This window comes from Microcaecilia unicolor, chromosome 6, assembly GCF_901765095.1.
Source record: "Microcaecilia unicolor chromosome 6, aMicUni1.1, whole genome shotgun sequence".
NCBI lineage: Eukaryota > Metazoa > Chordata > Amphibia > Gymnophiona > Siphonopidae > Microcaecilia > Microcaecilia unicolor.
In genome coordinates, this window is record NC_044036.1 from 282734129 (window position 1) to 282753158 (window position 19030).

General features: G+C 43.5%; 1 protein-coding gene across 2 annotated transcripts in view; it reads left to right on the top strand.

Moving 5' to 3' along the window:
- The first annotated feature begins 2424 nt into the window (after nucleotides 1-2424).
- Nucleotides 2425-19030, top strand: part of EGFL7 (EGF like domain multiple 7) — a 59245-nt gene continuing 42639 nt past the window's right edge. The window contains exons 1-2 of one of the 2 annotated variants that reach the window (XM_030207643.1): nucleotides 2425-2628; nucleotides 11694-11762. The gene's annotated coding sequence lies outside the window, so the exon portion shown is untranslated. The remainder of the gene's footprint in view (nucleotides 2629-11693; nucleotides 11763-19030) is intronic. The other variant, XM_030207644.1, reaches the window with a different exon arrangement.

The following is a 19030-nucleotide window of genomic DNA, read 5'->3' on the forward strand; positions in this document are numbered from 1 at the left end:
GGCAGAAACTCACCAGACAGGCATTGCATGACATGCAGTGACAGTGCGAGTGCTCCCATTTACTCCATCTACCATAGCATGTAACACGGTGCGGGGCTACACCAAAATAAATAAATAAATATATACAGAGTTGCCATGGTGGCTCAAACCCACCCCCTGAATCTCTCACTGTTCATGTCCCCCTTCTGATCCCCATGTTGAGTCATATACCCCAGCCCCTGAGCACAAGCCCTACCCCCTAAGGCCTGATTTTCCCCCAGTCTGACCCAGAGGTCTATAGGGTAGTCCAGTGGCTCATGGCAGAAGAGTCTCCCTCTGCTTCCACCCAGGAATGTACCAGGATCCAAAATGATGCCAATGACTCCACTGGCAGTTTCACAGTACTACCACTAGGTGTCAGTCTTCTATATAACTTCCTTATATGGAAGGATGTCACCTAGCAGTGATACTATGAGAATACTGCTAGGGGCCATCATTGCCATTTTGAATCCCATTCCTGTCCTTGTGATTTTTGGCAAGTCACTTAACCCTCCATTGCCCCAGGTACAAACTTAGGGGTCCTTTTACTAAGGTGCGCTGCAAAATGACCTGCGCTGCTGTAGACACATGTATTTTCAGTGCACCTGCAAAAAAGACCTTTTTCTGCTGAAAATGGATGTGCGGCAAAATAAAAATCAGAGCACATCCATTTTGGGCCTGAGACCTTACCAGCACCCACTGACTTAGCAATAAGGTCTCACGAGTTAACCGGGTGGTAAACGTCAGTGCACATACACTGCCGATTACCGCCTGGTTAGCGCCACAAGGTAGAAAATAAAAAATATATTTTCTGCCATGCCTATCAACACATGTAAAAAATGGAATTACCACCCGGGGCACGAGGTAGCTGGGCAGTGGTTCCAAACTGACACACGCTGGACGCGAATAGGTGCCTATGCGCCTTAGTAAAAGGGTCCCTTAGATTGTGAGCTCTCCAGTGAGAGAAGTACCCAGTGTTCCTTAATGTAACTCACCTTGAGCCAGGGGCATAGCTACATGGGGCCACGGGGGACTGGACCCCCGTAGATTTGGCCCTGGACCCCCCTGCCGATGACCCTCTCGACCCCCCTCCTGCCGCCAACCCGCCGTCACCGTCTGCTACCTTTGCTGGCGGGGGACCCCAACCCCCGCCAGCCGAGGTCCTCTTCGCTCTGTTTCTGAGTCTGACATCCTGCACATACAACGTGCAGGACATCAGACTCAGAAACAGAACGAAGGAAGAAGAGGAACTCGGCTGGTGGGGGTTGGGGGAGGGTTGGCGGCGGGAGGGGGGGTCGAGAGGGTCGTTGGCAGGGGGGTCAAAGGTGGTGGTGGTGGCGGCAGGGGGGGTGGTCGGCAATGGCAGGGAGGGTCGGCGGCGCCGGGGGGGGGGGCTAAAATGTGCCCCCTCACCTCAGGCTCTGGACCCCCCTCCTGCTGAAGTCTGGCTAAGCCCCTGCCTTGAGCTACTACTGAAAAGGCAAGAGCAAAATCCAAATGAATAAATAAATTCATTCCCAAATCCCTGCAGATATTTGACTCCTCAGCTGCACAGCAGACATTGGGGCTAACTTGGGGTGATACTATACAGAGCTTTTTCCTGTGTATTACTCTATCTGGAGGGTAAAGGCTGAGCGTTATGCTATAGAAACACATAGTTGTGGCCAACATAGGAAAGGTTCTCTTGATAAAAGCTTATGTTGACTCTAATTAGTACACGCCAACATGAAATAGTGCACCATATACCCCTGGGCCTAAGGATTCATTAGTCTGCATGTCAAGTTCTCATAATCCTCACTGTTCTGTTGGTTGTGATGTTCATTATTAGATCACAGCAGAAGGATCGAAAGATAATGTGTTCTCAAACAAGGACCTTTGTGGCCTGCAGAGCTCCTGTAAACCATCATCTTTGGATAATTCTGGTGGGCATTTTATAAAAGATGTCACAGGCTGTAAAGACTTCAGCTTCCTCCTGTACAACCACCAGAGCTCTGAACATCTAATAACACAAGTGGCAGCTCCAGGAACATAGGATAGGAATGGCTTCCCCCCCCCCCCCCCCCCCAAATTATTGACAAACCTGTCTTCTCTGTTGAAATAGAAAGATCTGGGTTTTAAATATAGCTAAAACACACAGTAACATGCTAACTGAAAACACAGCGTTGTCTGTCCTTATGTGCTCAGTTTCAAAACGCATTTGAAGGTGCCCAGGGTTGTGCAATCTCATTAGACCCTGGCCCTGACTGTGTGAGGCCTGAAGTGTTTGTTCTACCAAAAATCTTTATCAGCTCCAAACACACACAGGAAATCCGGTTTGGGATTGTCCATCCCCAATCCTGATTTACACAGGAAGGACAGAATAAAAAGCCTTGCCTGCACTTATTTAAAGTATCCCAACTGCCTCCTCTCATTTTGCACCAGGGCTACAGACAGAGGAGAGGCAAAGAAAATGAAGAGATGTGGCAGGAGCTGTGGAGGAAGCAGCACAAAAGTCTAACGGGTGCCACCATGTTTGGAACCGTCGGTCAGGTGTCTGGGAGAGAAGAGCACCAGCCACATGGCACGCACACAGCTGGGTGCGCATGGAGGGAGCCAGGTGCAGAACTGGAGGTATGGTGTAAGTGAGGGGTGGGGAGGAGGGCTGCGTCCCAGCCAAGGTGAAGGGGGATGGTTCCAATGACAAGAGGCAAAATGTCTGGGATGGCAAGAAAGCCTAAGGGCCTGATTCACTAAGACTTTATTCTATCCTGAAACAAGCTATTAAAAGGTTAAGTCAATAAAAAAAAAATTGAAGATTTATACTGGGCTACAACCATATATGAAAAAAAGATAATAATCAGAAGTTTGTTTATGCTTATTAGATTCTTGATATGTGCCACCTTTCCGTGGTTCAACCAAAACAGTTTACATATTATATACAGGTAGTTTCTTTGTCCCTAATAGCTCACAGTCTAAGTTTTGTACCTGGGACAATGGAGAGTTAAGTGACTTACCCAGAGTCACAAGGAGCTGCAGTGAGAAATGAACACAGTTCCCCCAGTTTTGAGCTCACTGCACTAATCATTGGTCTACTCTTCAAATCCTCCTCAGTAATCTGAAGCAGGTAAAAAAGCGGTTACCAAGTGGGTCATAGGTTTCACAGAACTGATAAACAAGGTAGTGATTTCTTCAATCATCACACAGCATCCCTGTACAGAAGATACATGCATGGATCTGTTCAGGTATTTTGTCATGGTAAGGTATATGCTGCTAATCAGAGGAGGGATGCACTTTTTTTTTTTTTAGCATACGTTTGGTTTGCTGGCAAACATTAAATAATTAACAGCTAGAGTTAATTTAATGCATATTAATTTAAACGTTATTCTACTGTAGTTCCCATTTTATTCAGTAAGACTTAGTTATAAATAATGTACTGTAATAGCATTAGCAAGTAATCATACCTGTAAATTAGCACATGTAAAATTAATTTGCATGTATTAAAAAATGCTAATGTGTGTTAAAACTTCTATGAAGCCAATGTGTAAATTGAAAAAGGTCTGAATATTGGAAGTAATTCTGAAAACAAATTAAAAATATTTTGCCTCTGGACATTCCCTTAACTACTGCAAGGTGACCAGAGACCACCAGATCATAAGGCACAAGTTGTTCCTGGTTGAATGCATGGATTGGTGATCCTGCTTTCCAGAGCGAAATCGCAGCTACAAGTCTATGCAAGCATCAGGGGAAAACCAGGAACATCAGAGCTATAAAATTGCCATACATTAGACAGTAAACAAAGCTTTAGCAGATTCTGTCATCTTGTAGAGGACCAAGAAAAGCTTTTAAGATCACAGGTCCCATCTTCAAATATGCTCTCAAGAGCTCATATCTTACATCATATTTTTGAGGATAATTTTCAAACTCATTAACGTAAGTAATTCACAGATATTAGCTATCTGAAACTTGCGTTTCTCTTAATACAGTAAATACATGTGCACTGTTCCACAGAGCACGCAGTTTTTAACCACATTTCAGGGAGGTATTCCCAGGGGTGGGATCTGAAAATAACTCGGATAGTATTTGTAAGTCATTGCGCCTTATTTTCAGTAGAAAACTTAACTACATGAAATGTGGTGAATGGCAATTTTTTAAAAAAATTTCAGTTCATTTTAGGTTGTTTTCCCAATTGTTGTTCATTTTTTTTGGTTCGCTTCACACTTTTTTGTTTATAAGACTTTTTTTCCCCATTGTTAGAACTTTTTAAATCATTGAAATATACTGTTAGTTCATGCTAAATCAATTTTGCACATGCTTTTTTTTTCAGTGTGCCAAAAAGAACCCAATTCATGTATACCACCTTGGGTGAACTTCTTCATAAAGGTGGTGAATAAATCTCAAATAATAAAACAAAATAATGAATGCACATTTCTAAACTGAAGAGGCAGCCAGAGACTTTTCCCCAATGTGTATATTTGAAAAGTGCCCCTTTTCTGTTGATCCTTCAGTTATCACAACCTGCAGAGACTCCAGATTTCTCTAGGGATGACAGAGCTCCTCAATCTTTGCTACAGTACCCTAAAAATCACAAAGACCCCATCTAAACAGCCAATACTAGTAATTTTCTGTGTCTTTTGGGACTAAATATAGAGGCACTTTTAATTAGTCTGCCTATTTGCAAGGTGCCCATTGTACAAGCAACAAAGTTATGGGAATTAGGTTGTCAATTGTTTGTAACTAATTTTCAAGGCTAAAGCATAGTACGCATGCCTACTACTACTAATCATTTCTATAGCGCTACTAGATGTACGCAGCGCTGTACACATTATATGCAGGTACTTTCTCTGTTCCTAGAGGGCTCACAATCTAAGTTTTTGTACCTGGGGTGGTGGAGGGTTAAGTGACTTGCCCAAGGTCACAAGGAGCTACAGTGGGAATCGAACCCAGGTTGCCAGGATCAAAGCCCTTTCCCATACCTCCTAGTAGCATGGGCTGCTGATCCATAGCCAAGCAATATATGTACATTTCAAAATGGAAAGCACGAGTGCAAGGTAATAACATGTCCCTGAATGCATAACTCTAGCTGTTAATTTTTAAAGCTGTGCTAATGACCCAGACGTGTGCTATAAAACTGCCTAGATGTTTTCTGCAGCATATCGAGCACTAAGGGGTTCTATTACTAAGCTGTGGTAAAAGGGAGGCCTGTGCTAGCATCGGCATGTATTTTTTGATGCGCCCTGAAGCCCCCTTTAACCGCAGTGGGTAAAAGGCTGTCTCATTTTTGTAAAAAGAAATGGCTGTATGGTAAGCGAACCACTTACCGCATGGCCATTTCAGGGGGCAGCACTTACCGCCACCCATTGAGGTGTCGGTAAGGGCTCCTGCACTAACCTCGTGGTAACCATGCAGTGCGCAACACTGCCCGAATACCACCAGGTAAACACTGGCGCTACAAAAAATAGAAAATATTTTTGTAGCACCAGAAATGGTGTGTGCTGGGGGTGGGTGGGAACTAGAGCCAGGCTCTTGTGGCAGCCCAGTGGTAGTTCTGGATTAGCGTGTGGCAAGCCCACTGCCGTGTGCCAACCCTTTAGTAAAAGGGCCTCTTAATAAACTTGAATCTTAAATAAACTTGAAACATGAAAGTGCAAATTAAAAAATCCAAATCTTAAGGTGCCCTTTTACCAAGTGGCGGTAAAAAGTGGCCTGCAGTAATGTTGGTGCGTGGGATTGCCGAATGCCAGGCTACTCCTTACCCTGGTAGGAAAAAAGCATTTTTTGAGTCATTAATGGCCGTGCGCTAATATCAAAATTAGCAGTGGCCATTCACTGCTTGAGCCCTTATCGCTACCTACCGCTATCCCACTGCTGCTCCTTGTGATCTTGGGCAAGTCACTTAACCCTCCATTGCCTCAGGTACAAACTTAGATTGTGAGCCCTCCTGGGACAGAGAAATATCCAGAGTACCTGAATGTAACTCACTTTGAGCTACTACTGAAAAAGGTGTGAGCAAAATCTAAATAAAAAAATAAATCTAAATAAATAAATATTTAGAAGGCGGTAAAGGCTCACGTGCTAACCCGTGGTAATCAGGCAGCGTGTGGCAGTGTGCCCATACTGCCTGATTACAGCTGGAAACGCCTACTCCCCATACCACGCAAGAAAACAGAAATTATTTTCTAGCGCGGGAAACGGCATGCGGAAAACTCAGAACTACTGCCAGGCGCCTGGGCGTGTCCGGCGGTAGTACTGTTTTACCACACAGTAGTCCTACTGCCACTTGATAAGGGCCCCTTAATGAGTAGAACTAGATAGAACAGAATCACAGACTGTCCCAGTAGCTCCGCATTCATTTATCTTTTGCAAATGTCTTTAAAAAAAAAAATCTAAATCAGCCCGCAGTGGGACGTGTTCCTTTCCCTGCCAAGATGTAGAAACTGAAATAATATTTTTTTTTATAGGTAGACAGGATGCAGACTTTTTTCCACTGAAACAATGGGTTTTCAATTGTGAAATAATTCAGAACACCCAGACTACAGTCAAATGCTGCAAACAAAAAGATTAACTTGTGAATGAGTTTTTAAATATTATTTTTAAGACAGAAAGATATAAAAGTTCAACATCACATTTAAATATTAAAAAGTAGCTGCTTTACTGGACTCCTGGGAGTGGGTGAAGAGAATAATGTTATCATTTTATTGTTTCTATGTCATTGTGTAAAGTATGTTTTATCGTTTATAAATAACTTGGATCCCTTTGGGGAAAGTGCACAGCTAATAACTATTTTAAATAAGGAAATTAATAAGAAGTGGTAAATGTGATAGCTCGGTTCAGCCCTTCAGTGCCCTCCAATGCTCTTCATCAGGCGTCCACTCAAGTCATGAGGGATATATCGTACTTTGCTCTCTATTTAATCCTTTCTTTATTGTTAGCCGGTATTTTGGATCACTTATCTTTCTGCTGAAGCCACTTTCCCCCTGATTTTATAACAGTCGCCAAAAATTGTGCTTGCAAATTTAGACATTCCTGATTTACATGTGCAAATTAATAGAATAACGAGCCAATGAGTGCCAAGCCTTGGCTTTTTAACAAGCAATTATTGGCACTAATTAGATTTATTTTGGACTTATGCATGTAAATTTAGGCACAACATCTGCACCTAAAATGTATGTGCAGTCCGAAAAAGGGGTGAGAAATGGGAGGGTTATGGCCGTTTCAAGGTGGCTTGGGGGCATGCTTTTGAGTTACATGTGTAATTATAGAATAACGGTGCTCAGTGCGTAAATTTAAGCACGGGCATTTGCACAGTGTTTTCATTGGTGCAAATGGCCATGTCTAAATTTACGTGCAATCTCTCTGCGTAAACATTATTTTGCAAAGCGCACTGAACTTTAAGCGCGACATATAGAATACCATTTAAGCCAGTGGTTCCCAAACCTGGTCCTGGAGGCAAATCTCTCTCATGAATATTCATTGTGGATATCTTGAAAACGTTACTGGCTGGGGTGTTGGGAACCACTGGCTTAAGCGGTTTTTTGGCTCTGATTTTTTAGGTGGCATATATAGAATCTAGCCCTTTATGACTTTTCTCCACTGAACAAGTTTCTTTGGTCCCTCAGGGGTCCTTTTACTAAGCAGGCAGTAGGGCTAATGCACGCCAAATCAGCACTACCGCAGGGGTAGTGCAGGTGCCCTGCGGTAGTTTCGAAGTTGGCGCGCACTGTTTCCCACAGTAAAAAATATTTTTTCTATTTTCTACCATGGGGGCATTCCCAGCGGTAATCAGGAGCATGGCTACACCAGCGTGTGCTGCATGACTACTGCACGAGTAGCGCATAAGCCCATACTGTTAGGTCAATGGGTGGAGGTAAGGGCTCAGGCAGTAAAGAGCCACATGCTACTTTTAGTTTTAGTCCATGGCCATTTACTGCCCCATTGAAAAATGCCTTTTTTTCCCAGCAGCGGTAAAAAATGGCCCAGCAAGCGCCAAAAACACGCGCCCACATTACCACGGGCCTCTTTTTACTGTGGCTTAGTAAAAGGACCCCTCAGTTTCCTTACACACCCAAAAGTCTTATTTTATTTATTTATTTATTTATATTTTGCAAAGTGCCACCATAGTGGATTGAGTGGCAATATTTTCATTAGCTACCACAGTATGAGACCTGCTCCTGCATTCTCCGTTTCCTGTTTCTTTAGATGTCATTAACTCTGCTTTTCTTAGCTGGCTCTGGTAAGTTTAGAGTTTCGTTTGGTGTTAAATAAGGAGGGTTCTGAAATGCAGTGCCCATCATTCTAACTAATTCACACTATTCTTCCAGGTATCACATTCTATTTCTGACCTCTGCAAAATGGACTTTAATTAACGAACTATATGAACATCAAATGCACACAAACGCACACAAAAGAATAGTCTTCAGTTTGTATTTTACAGCAGTCTTTCTTAGGGGCCCTTTTACTAAGCAGCGGTAAAAAGTGGCCTGCGCTAGTTTTTGGTGTCTGAAAATGGCGTGCGCCGGGCCACTTTTTACCATGGCGGGAAAAAGGCCTTTTTAAAAATGGGGCAGTAAAGGGGCATGTGCTAATATTAAAATTAGCACATGGTTATTTACTGCCTGAGCCATTATAACACTAACCCTGCGGTAATGGGGCCGTACGAGGCAATGTGGCCGCAATGCCAATTACCGCCAGGAATGTCCTCCGCGGTAGAAAATAGGAAATTATTTTCTATTGTGGGAAACCGTGTGCACCAAATTTGGAACTATCACTGGGCTCCCATACTACCCTGCTGGTAGCCTTACTGCGCCTTTGTAACAGGGCTCCTTAATGCTGATGAAGGGTCGTTGCAATAAGTCACCTGGTATGATCAGACTATGCTAGTCCTCAGAGTCACCACCAAAGGAAGGGGTAACACTGTGAGGATCTTTCTTCAAAACTCCCGAGAATCTTTCAGAAAGCAGGATGGGCTGGAGAAAGGTTTTGATACTGCACTTTCAGTCTTTTTCCTGGAGGGGGTTAGTATTCTAGAAAGACCCTCATTTCAGATGTATTTAGGACAGAACAGAGTGGTTTGCTGGGAACACCCGGGATTCCTAATGCACATGCTGGTTTATTGCAGCATCTGGACTGTGGTTGCCTTATTAATCAAGCTGTAGGTGGCACTTTCTTACTCCTAGCTATGGGGCCCTTTTATCAAAGGAAGAAAGCCACACGGAGTGTGGAGGTGCACTTAATCCCCACGAAAAAAATAGGGAATGAAAGGAGGAGAGTGGGGGAAGATAGGCTCTTTCCAATCAATAGGGGAGACGTATATTGGAATAAAATGTAATATTTATTATAACAGGTTGACTCAACACAGCCGTGTTTCGGCGCCATAGCACCTTCTTCAGGAGTCTTCCAACAATATATTAAGTACTTGAATGGTTTATACTCCAAGAGAAAACAAATCACGAAGGGCATGCAGTTCCTTCTCTTCGGAGCAGTGGCAAGAATGCGTACAACAAGCGTGGCCATAGTGTTACTTAATATATTGTTGGAAGACTCCTGAAGAAGGCGCTACGGCGCTAAAACACGGCTGTGTTGAGTCAACCTGTTATAATAAATATTACATTTTATTCCAATATACGTCTCCCCTATTGATTGGAAAGAGCCTATCTCCCCCCACTCTCCCCCTTTTTTTGCCCTTTGATCAAAGGGCATTGAGCCCTAACACACTTAGGACATCTTTTACTAAACTGTACCAGCGATTCCCGTGCGGCAAATGTGATGCAGCCCATTCAAATTGAATGGCTGCAGGCAGTGCATTTGCCATGCTGGGAATCACTAACGTGGTTTAGTAAAAGAGGCCTTTAGGGGCTCTTTTACAAAGTGGCTGTGAGCCCAATGCGGGCTTACCACATGCTAATCTGGAACTACTGCTGTCCCAACGTGGGCGCCAGCAGTATTTCCAGCCCCAGCGCATGCCATTTGCCGCACTAGTGAAAATAGTTGGCTATTTTCTAGCACAGCGCTAACCTGGTGGTAATTGGGCAGCGCTGTGCGCTACCCAGTTACCACTGGGTTAGAGCGGGAACCCCTACCGCCACCTCAATGGGTGGCGGCAAGGGTTCCCCCTCGCATGGCCAAGTGGTAAGAGCAATCTTACAGCATGGCCATGGCTATTTTCAGGCATTTTTTTACCTGCTGCAGTAAAAAGGGCTACAACATGTGGCAAAATGGCCCTGCCGCTAGCGCAGGACCCTTTTTACCGCAGCTTAGTAAAAGGACCCCTTAATGTGCAAGAAAATAATGCTGTAAATTGTGGAAAAGCAGTAATTGAAGTTTCCATTTTCCTAATTCTGTACAAGTGGCCAAAAATTGTGCACACAAATTTCGGCACATGCCCAATTTGTGCATACAATGTAATGAAATAACAAGCCAATTAGCTCCAGTAATTGGCTTTTTAACAAGCAATTATTAGCACTAATTAAATTTAATTGAACTTTACGCATATAAATTTAGACATGTGATTTGCACCTAAACTTTACATGCAATTTGAAAAGGGGGCACGGAAATGGGGGGGGGGCATGGGCAGAATGGGGGCATTCCTAAAATGAACACACATTGTTATAGAATAATGGGACTATGCGCCTAATGTAGGCATATGCATTTTCACCATGTTTCAGTTAGTGTAAATAGCCACGCCTAAAGTTAGGCATGATTCCTGGGCATAAGCGTTATTTAAGAAACTGCGCCTAACTTTAAGCACGACATAGAATAACGCTTTTTTTCGGTGCCACTATGTTGGTGCCATATATAGAACCTCGCCCTAAGTGTGCATTTAAAAAATATATATTTTCCAGAAGGGGTGTGTCACGGGCAGGGAATGGGTGAGGGATTGTTATTCAACTAGCACATTCTAATTAGTACAAACTAACTGGGTAGTGCAGCAGACTTAACACAGGACATAGTATCTCCTAAATAGGAGGCAAAAAGTGCTCCCACATTAACTTTTTGCAGATACAGCAGCTCACTAATGGCAGCATTAGTGCACGGCCTGCAAAAGGAAAATGTTTTTTAAAGGTGCCACGTTAAATCTAGGCTTAGCATGCGGGAAAGTCTCACGTAAAGATTCACTAAGCTCAGATTATAATGCCCTTTAGTAAAAGGGCCCCTTAAATAATACATCTGTGGCTAGCTAAGTCCAGTGTAACTGTGCTGTTTCTCCATTAAGCAGATGGAGGCAGTATAGCTAGTCATATTAAGTTAGTCCAATTTAAAAAAAAAAAAAATCCTTACCTGCAACTTGTTTGTTAACCCTTTTCACAGTCTGTGAAATGGAGAAAATATATCCCAAATGTTGGCAATGGTAAGTCATATTCTGTCTTTTCCAAGTATTCTGTTTTGCACTTTAATTTTTTAACAGTGTTTCAAACATACACACTAACACAGGGGTGGGAACCTTAGTCCTCGAGGTCCGCAACCCAGTCGGGTTTTCAGGATTTCCCCAATGAATATGCATGAGATCTATTTACATGCACTCCCTCCATTGTATGCAAATAAATCCATGCATATTCATTGGGAAAATCCTGAAAACCTGACTGGGTTGTGGCCTTCGAGGACCGAGGTTGGCCACCCCTGTACTAACAGAATAATGCAACCATGAATGTAGCAATTCAGGCTTCAACGGAGCAGAAACCAGAAACTTCTTTTCCCAACAGGTTGATATTAGGATGGCTTGTCAGAGGATATCCAAAGTCTTGACAGCTGACTGAGGGCAACGCATGGAGGTGAGTATGTTTCCAGTGATATACTTAATCCCTTGTGAAAATGTTAGAAAATATCAGCTGTCATTCTTTTTCATCTGGTTACCAATTCTCAGAGTCTTACATGATGAAAATGGAACCCACCCATGTAGGGAGGTAATCTGAAGAGCATGTGTTGCTGCAAGTGAATACTCACACTTTAATACCTGTAGAATAGCCAGCTAATTTTCAAAGGGAAAATACCTGGGCAGTTTCTCTTTGAAAATTAGCTTCAAGTGTGCATCTGCTAAGTATGTGATGGGTAGAGTGGGAATAAAAGAACCTGCAGAGAGTTTAAAAATGGTAAAATACTGTACACTACAATAACAGAAGAGAGGGTTGAAACACACACAACAATAGAAGAACTGGAAAAAAGCACCAAGGGTTGTTCAAGCATAGGAAAGTCATGTTTCGGTGACAAAGCACCTGCAGCAGGGGTCAGTGCAATCAACGTATGTAAATTACTGCGCTAAAAGCCCATAAAGTCAGCCCCAATTTCAAGACGCCGGAGTGCAACGATGCGCTTTTCTACACTGTGGCTATCACGCTTCTGTATCTGCTTTGGTTTGCTCACTTTATGGGCTTTTAGCGCAGTAATTTACATACGTTGATTGCATTGACCCCTGACACAGGTGCTTTGTCTCGAAACACGGCCCATATCGGGTTTAATAAAGGACTCTTGACTTTCCTATGCTTGATCGTTGGTGCTTTTTTCTGTTCTTAAAATACTGTACACTGTTACCTGCCCTGACCTAAATATTCTCTCACCTGGAACATCTGTTACTACCCCAGCTAAAAGCATGCAAGTTGTAAAATACAGCAGTGAGGTCAGCAGCTTTCAGCCAGGCCAGTCCACTTGGGTATCATATGCATAATTTAGGGTAGTTCTTCTCAGTCCAATCCTGAGGACATACCCAGCCAGTCAGGTTTTCACAATATCCACAATGCATATGCATGAGATTTCCATACCAAGGAGGCAATGCATACTCAATGTGTAATTAAACTCTGGAATTTGTTGTCAGAAAATGTGGTAAAAGCAGCTAGCTTAGCGGGGTTTAAAAAAAGGTTTGGATAATTTCCTAAAAGAAAATTCCATAAGCCATTATTAAGATGGACTTGGGAAAATACACTGCTTATTTCTAGGATAAGCAGCATAAAATCTATTTTACTGTTCTGGGATCTTGCCAGGTACTTGTGACCTGGATTGGCCACTGTTAGAAACTAGATACTGGGCTTGATGGACCTTCAGTTTATCCCAGTATGGCAACACTTATGTTCTTATGTACAAATCTATCTCATACATATACTTTGGGATATCCTGAAAACCTGACTGGCTAGATGTGCCTGAGGACTGGATTGAGAAGCACTGGTTTAAGGGAGCAAGGAATAAGAAGGTCATACTGGCAGAGGAGGAGGGGGAAAATTCATCACCAGCACCTGTAGCGTATGGAAGGAACACTGCCCCAATATGTCTGCCAAACTACACCTATACCAGACAAATTGCTCTAAAAACTGCCCTCATAAGCCATAGGGAATTAGAAACACATTTTTGGGAAGGCACCCCGACATAATAGCCCTGACAAAATAGCCCCAACAAAACAGCCTTGTAACAAAATAAGCCTTGACAAAATGGCCCCTCCCACAAAATAACCCTTGACAAAATAGCCCCCTAGAAAAAAATGCAGTACCATATTCTGAGCAGCCTGATCGGGCCCTCTTGTCAGGGGGCTAATTTGTCAAGGGCTCTATTGTGGGCAGGCTGTTTTGACAGTGGCTGTTATGTCAGGGGCTATTATGTCGGGAGTTTATTTTGTTTGGAGCTTTTTTGTCGGGGCCATTTTGTCGGGGCTATTTTGACAGGGTACCCTTTGGGAAACATCACACGATATAAAAACACAGAATATACCAGCAGATAATGATTGGCAGTCTGCTTGTATCATATCTATCTAAGTATTGGGGCTCCTTTAAAAAACTCTGGATGCTGTTTGTCCCAGGCCTTGTAGTAACTACTTGAACCTCAGAGCTGCCTTCTGCCTTCTGCCCTCTCCCCCAACACCCACAACATGCCTGCTGTCCAGCGATGCCCAGCTATGGGCTTCATTCACCAGACCACTTTAATCATTAGGCAGGAATAGGTGGTTGCCTAGAGTGCAAGCTTCTGAGAAGCATCAGTTAAAGCACAACTATACACCCTAATAGTCATAATCTTGAAGAACCTTCAGCACAGGAAGGGTGGGGAATTTTCAAATAGTCTCTCTTACTCTCACTGCTTTACCTTACTCTCACTTAACATTCGAGTCCTGCACGAGCATTGGCAGCAGAAAGGTTCTGCAGTCTTCAATTGCATCTCTTACATTGTATTATTTTCTTACTCTCATGACTTGAAAAGCTAAACTCAGAAGGAGTTATGTAGCAGCCTGTGTTAGTTGCAAGAGCCCTTCACCCATAGCAATATGCCCTGTACATCTTTGCAGCTGCTCGCTTTAAATGACTTATACCTCACTAGGCAGAGCAAGTAGGGCAGGTCAACTAGCAATCTGACCACACTCATTTTAGGCCTTTGGAAATTTCTCTGCCTCTTTTTGTTCAAGTGGCCAAACATAAGGTCTGAGCCATGAGCTGAAGGGGTCCCTTTTCTTTGAGCTTGAGAACCTATATAAGATGCTGAAATCAGTGCCCTGTCACTGGGGACACAAAAATCACCAAACAGGAGGATTAAACCCCCTGTAGAAAATGTTAAAAGAAGGCAATTAAGAGACTGCTGGTAGTATTTTTAAAAATGCATCGATGTAAGCCACTTGCTCGTTGCTTTTTTTTTTTCCAGATAAGAGGTAGCTTATTTACACTTATAATTAATCTTCAACAGCAGCTAGTGTGATTGAAGGACAACAGGCAGCTCACCCCATATTTCAAATACTAGCTTTGCATATCTAGGGATTCATAGAAAAAATATGGACAGGATAATGCTAGTCAAATGCAGGCAAGAAACAAATGAAGTTGTAAATTACATAATGCAAACATTAACCCCCCCCCCCCCCCCCCAAGACAATTGTGTTATATAAATCATGTATAGGATATGAATTAGTAACTTTAGATCCCGTCCTTAATAATCATTCTAAAGGCTAATCTTGATTTCCGTGTACTTGGGGCCCTTTTACTAAGGTGCGCTAATGTATTTAGCGTGCACTAAATGATAAGACTATTGTATTCCTAGGTGCATCTTATCGTTTAGCGCACCTTAGTAAAAGGACCCCTCTGTGAATTATATATTCACTGACTGAGAGTTGTAATTCAAACTTTTCACAGATACTAGAAATAGCATGAACTTTATTTTTTAAAGATTTTTGTTGTTGGTACTTTTTGATCGGGGCACATCCTTGGGTGGGGGGTGGAGAGAGAGAGAGAGAGAGAGAGAACAAATAAACCTAATTGTGAATGAAGAAATCTCACACTGGAATCTGTAGAAGTGGACTGCATGCCATGTAGATTCTGCTTTGACTTGCTGGATTGCATTTTAGGAGAAGCCATTTACACATTAGTCATGACCAAAGATGACTAGATTTTAAAACTACATTTATCAGCAAGAATGCACTGTTTTCCAGCACCCTTAGGGGACTTTTATGTTTAAACTGAAGTATGCATAGTGCCACCTAGTGGAGAAAATCACATTTCACTTTTGACCGACCGACATGGATTAGCCATTAGCTGAAAATACAGGGGCCCTGCGCTAGTGGTGATGAACGTTTTTGTCACGCACCAGGGCCCCTTATACCGCTGCGGGTGAAAATAGCCAAAAATGAAATGGCTGTGCGGTAAGTTTGCACTAGCCACATGGACATTTTGTGTGTGTGGTGGGGGGGGGGGGGAGCACTTAGGGGTCCCGTGCTAACCCATTGGTAACCAGGAAGCATGCGATGCTGCTCGATTACTGCCGGGTAACCCCCTGCAGAAATATTCTTCAATATTTACGCTACCACCAGAAATGACATGCTCTGGGGGCAGAACTACCACCAGCACCTGCCATGTGCCAACCCTTTAATAAAAGGGCCCTATATAGAGGTAATTCTATAAAGCTGGTTTACATGGCCATGCCTAATTGCTGCAGATGCACATGTAACATAGTATTCTATGGGACCCTTTTACTAAAGCTTAGTGCTTACTAACCGAATTAGCACGCACTAAATGGTAAGAAGCCCATATATGCTATTATTCTAATCATTTACATATAAATGTTAATAAAGCCCACTTTATAGAATTTCTCCCAGAAGGCTGACCTTGTAGAATATGCAATTCATCCAACAATAGAAGAGATTCTTTAAAAACAGTATTTCTATTTCCAATATTATTGAAACTATGAAATATTGTTTTAGATTAGGAGGTCCCAGCCCCACAGCCACTCAGGTTTTCAGGATATCCACAATAAATACGCATGAGATGAATTTGCATACACTGTAGCCTCAGTACACACTAATTTCCATGTTTACTCATTGTGGATATTGTGAAAACTCAGCTGGTTGCAGAATGACAGGACAGGTTTGGGAAGTTTCTGGAAACTATACGGCATGGTATGGCCTTCTTTGGACCCACATCTCCTGTACTTGGTGCCAGACATAATCATCTGTCCTGTATTTTGCATATCCAGTGTGAGTTCCAGAAGCCTCTTGCCAAGTGGCTACAGTTGAGTCACCTCCTTGTATAACTTGTGTAGTGTGTGACAGAAACATCCCCTCCTTATGAGTGAATAATCATAAGGAGGGGATATTTGCAAATCTGTTTACACCAAGACTCCTGCCTTGTCTCCTACAAAGTTTGGGCATAATTTTTAATAGATGACATTTTGAATGCCACGTTGGATGCACCTCCTTCTTTCTCACTGTGCTTCCCATGACTCTAAATTTCTTTATTCCAGTGGCTTTCATCCCAAAGATTCTGAATATGTAATCCCAGGTACTCTCTGTACATCATACCTATCATAGAAATATAGAACATGATGCCCCCCCCAAAAAAGAAACAACAACAAGTAGACACCCTACAATATCATATTGATCAACTTCTCTAGCTGTGGGGGTTAACCAGGTCCCGGTATACTGCTAGCAGCTGTGAAAGGATTTAATTCATATATCAGTTGTAGCTACAGGTGGGCTTCCTTGCTTCTGCTGTCACTCATAGGGTGTTCCCTTGTCGGGGGGGGGGGGGGAGGGGAGATCCCTCTTTCCACCTCCTCCACTCCCTAGCTTCAGTGCAGTGATGACTTATCCGTTTCCAGCTTCAACTCTATGGATGTAGAACAATCACTGTAGAGGATAGACAGTAACCCTGGCATCTTCTTTAACATCTCCATCCAGTGATGTGGAAGAAAGGGTGGTCCCGATAAAAGGACTGTCTCTGTTGCAGACATGGCAGCAGTTACTGCCTCAGTAGCAGGTATCAGAATATTAAGGGTAGCTGTAATTTAGTGTTAGACTGAGTCACGTGGTATAACAAGTGCCACTGTGACTTAGGAAGCTCCAGCTATACCCAAAAGAGTTGGGTAACAATAGTAGATGACGACAGAAAAAGACCTGTACGGTCCATCCAGTCTGCCCAACAAGATAAACTCATATGTGCCACTTTTTGTGTATACCTTACCTTGATTTGTACCTGTCTTTTTCAGGGCACAGACCGTATAAGTCTGCCCAGCACTATCCCCGCCTCCCAACCACTAGCCCCGCCTCCCACCACCGGTTCTGGCACAGACCGTATAAGTCTGCCCAGCACCATCCCCACCTCCCAACCACCAGTCCCGCCTCCCACCACCGGCTCTGGCACAGACTGTATAAGTCTGCCCAGCACTATCCCCGCCCCCCAACCACCAGCCCCACCTCCCACCACCAGCTCTGGCACAGACTGTATAAGTCTGCCCAGCACTATCCCCGCCTCCCACCACCAGCTCTGGCACAGACCGTATAAGTCTGCCCAGCACCATCCCCACCTCCCAACCACCAGTCCCGCCTCCCACCACCGGCTCTGGCACAGACTGTATAAGTCTGCCCAGCACTATCCCCGCCTCCCAACCACCAGCCCCGTCTCCCACCACCGGCTCTGGCACAGACCGTATAGGAGTATCATTACCAGAAGTGGCCAGAGTGGTAAGAGGAGTCACTACTGCCAAAGTGAAATTAAAGTTGCAAGCTCCAAGGATGCAGCTGGGATACAGCTTTAAACTGCGGGGTTCCCCATCTCACATAAAAGTAGGTCCAGCACCTCACTCGCCCTTTGGCTGGTGCCTGCTCCAGCACATTTCTTCCTCACTGCCATTCTCCCATCCCTGTCTTGGCTGTTCTTGGGCAACAAGGTGCAGAAAGTTAAGTGTCCTCTTGAAAAGAAAAATATGGGAGAAAATACTTGATTTTGGCTGAAACATGCCATGGGATAACAAAAAGCAGAAAAAGAAAATGCACCAAATGTTGACACTAAAGAGTGAGAAGAGAAAGGGATCACCCAAAACTGAGCATGCTTCCTGCCTCCAGTAAGAGAAGGAGGGCTAGCAGGAGTAACCTAAGGAAATACTTTTTCATGGAAAGGGTGGTAGATGCCTGGAATCACCTCCTGGTGGAGGTGATGGAGATGAGGACTGTGTCTGAATTTAAGAAGGCATGGGACAGGCATGTGGGATCCCTTAGGGAAAGGAGGATATAGTGGTTGCTGTGGATGGGGAGACTGGATGAGCTATCTGCCATCATGTTTCTAGATCTTGGCTTCTACTGCTCCCACTCATGCAAATGTCAAGTAGCCTAAGGGTTAGTAAAGTGACTTTAGAACCAGGAGACCTAGTCTTGATTCCCACTGCAGCTCCTTGTGACTCTGGGCAAGTCATTTAATCCTCTCTTGTCCCAAGTACAAAATAAGTACCTGCATATAATATGTAAACCGCTTTTATTGTAATCACAGAAAGGCAGTATATCAAATCCCATCCTCTTTCCCTTAAAGAAAAGATAAATATAGAAAGTGATGAATATTATTCCTGATACAGTGACAGTGCCAGAGACCCAGCTAATCTCCAGCTTTCCCCTTACCAGTGATCCTCTTTGCTTATCCCACGCTTTCTTAAACTCAGTTACTGGCTCTGTCTACCAGGGGGAGGGAAAACAAGAAACTTCTCTCTCACACTGTGAGAGTGAAGAAATAAAAGCAACTGAAAACAAGGGAAAAGAGGGTTATGAACAGAAAAGGACAAAACATGAGGAGATAAACCACTTTTTATAGCACTACTG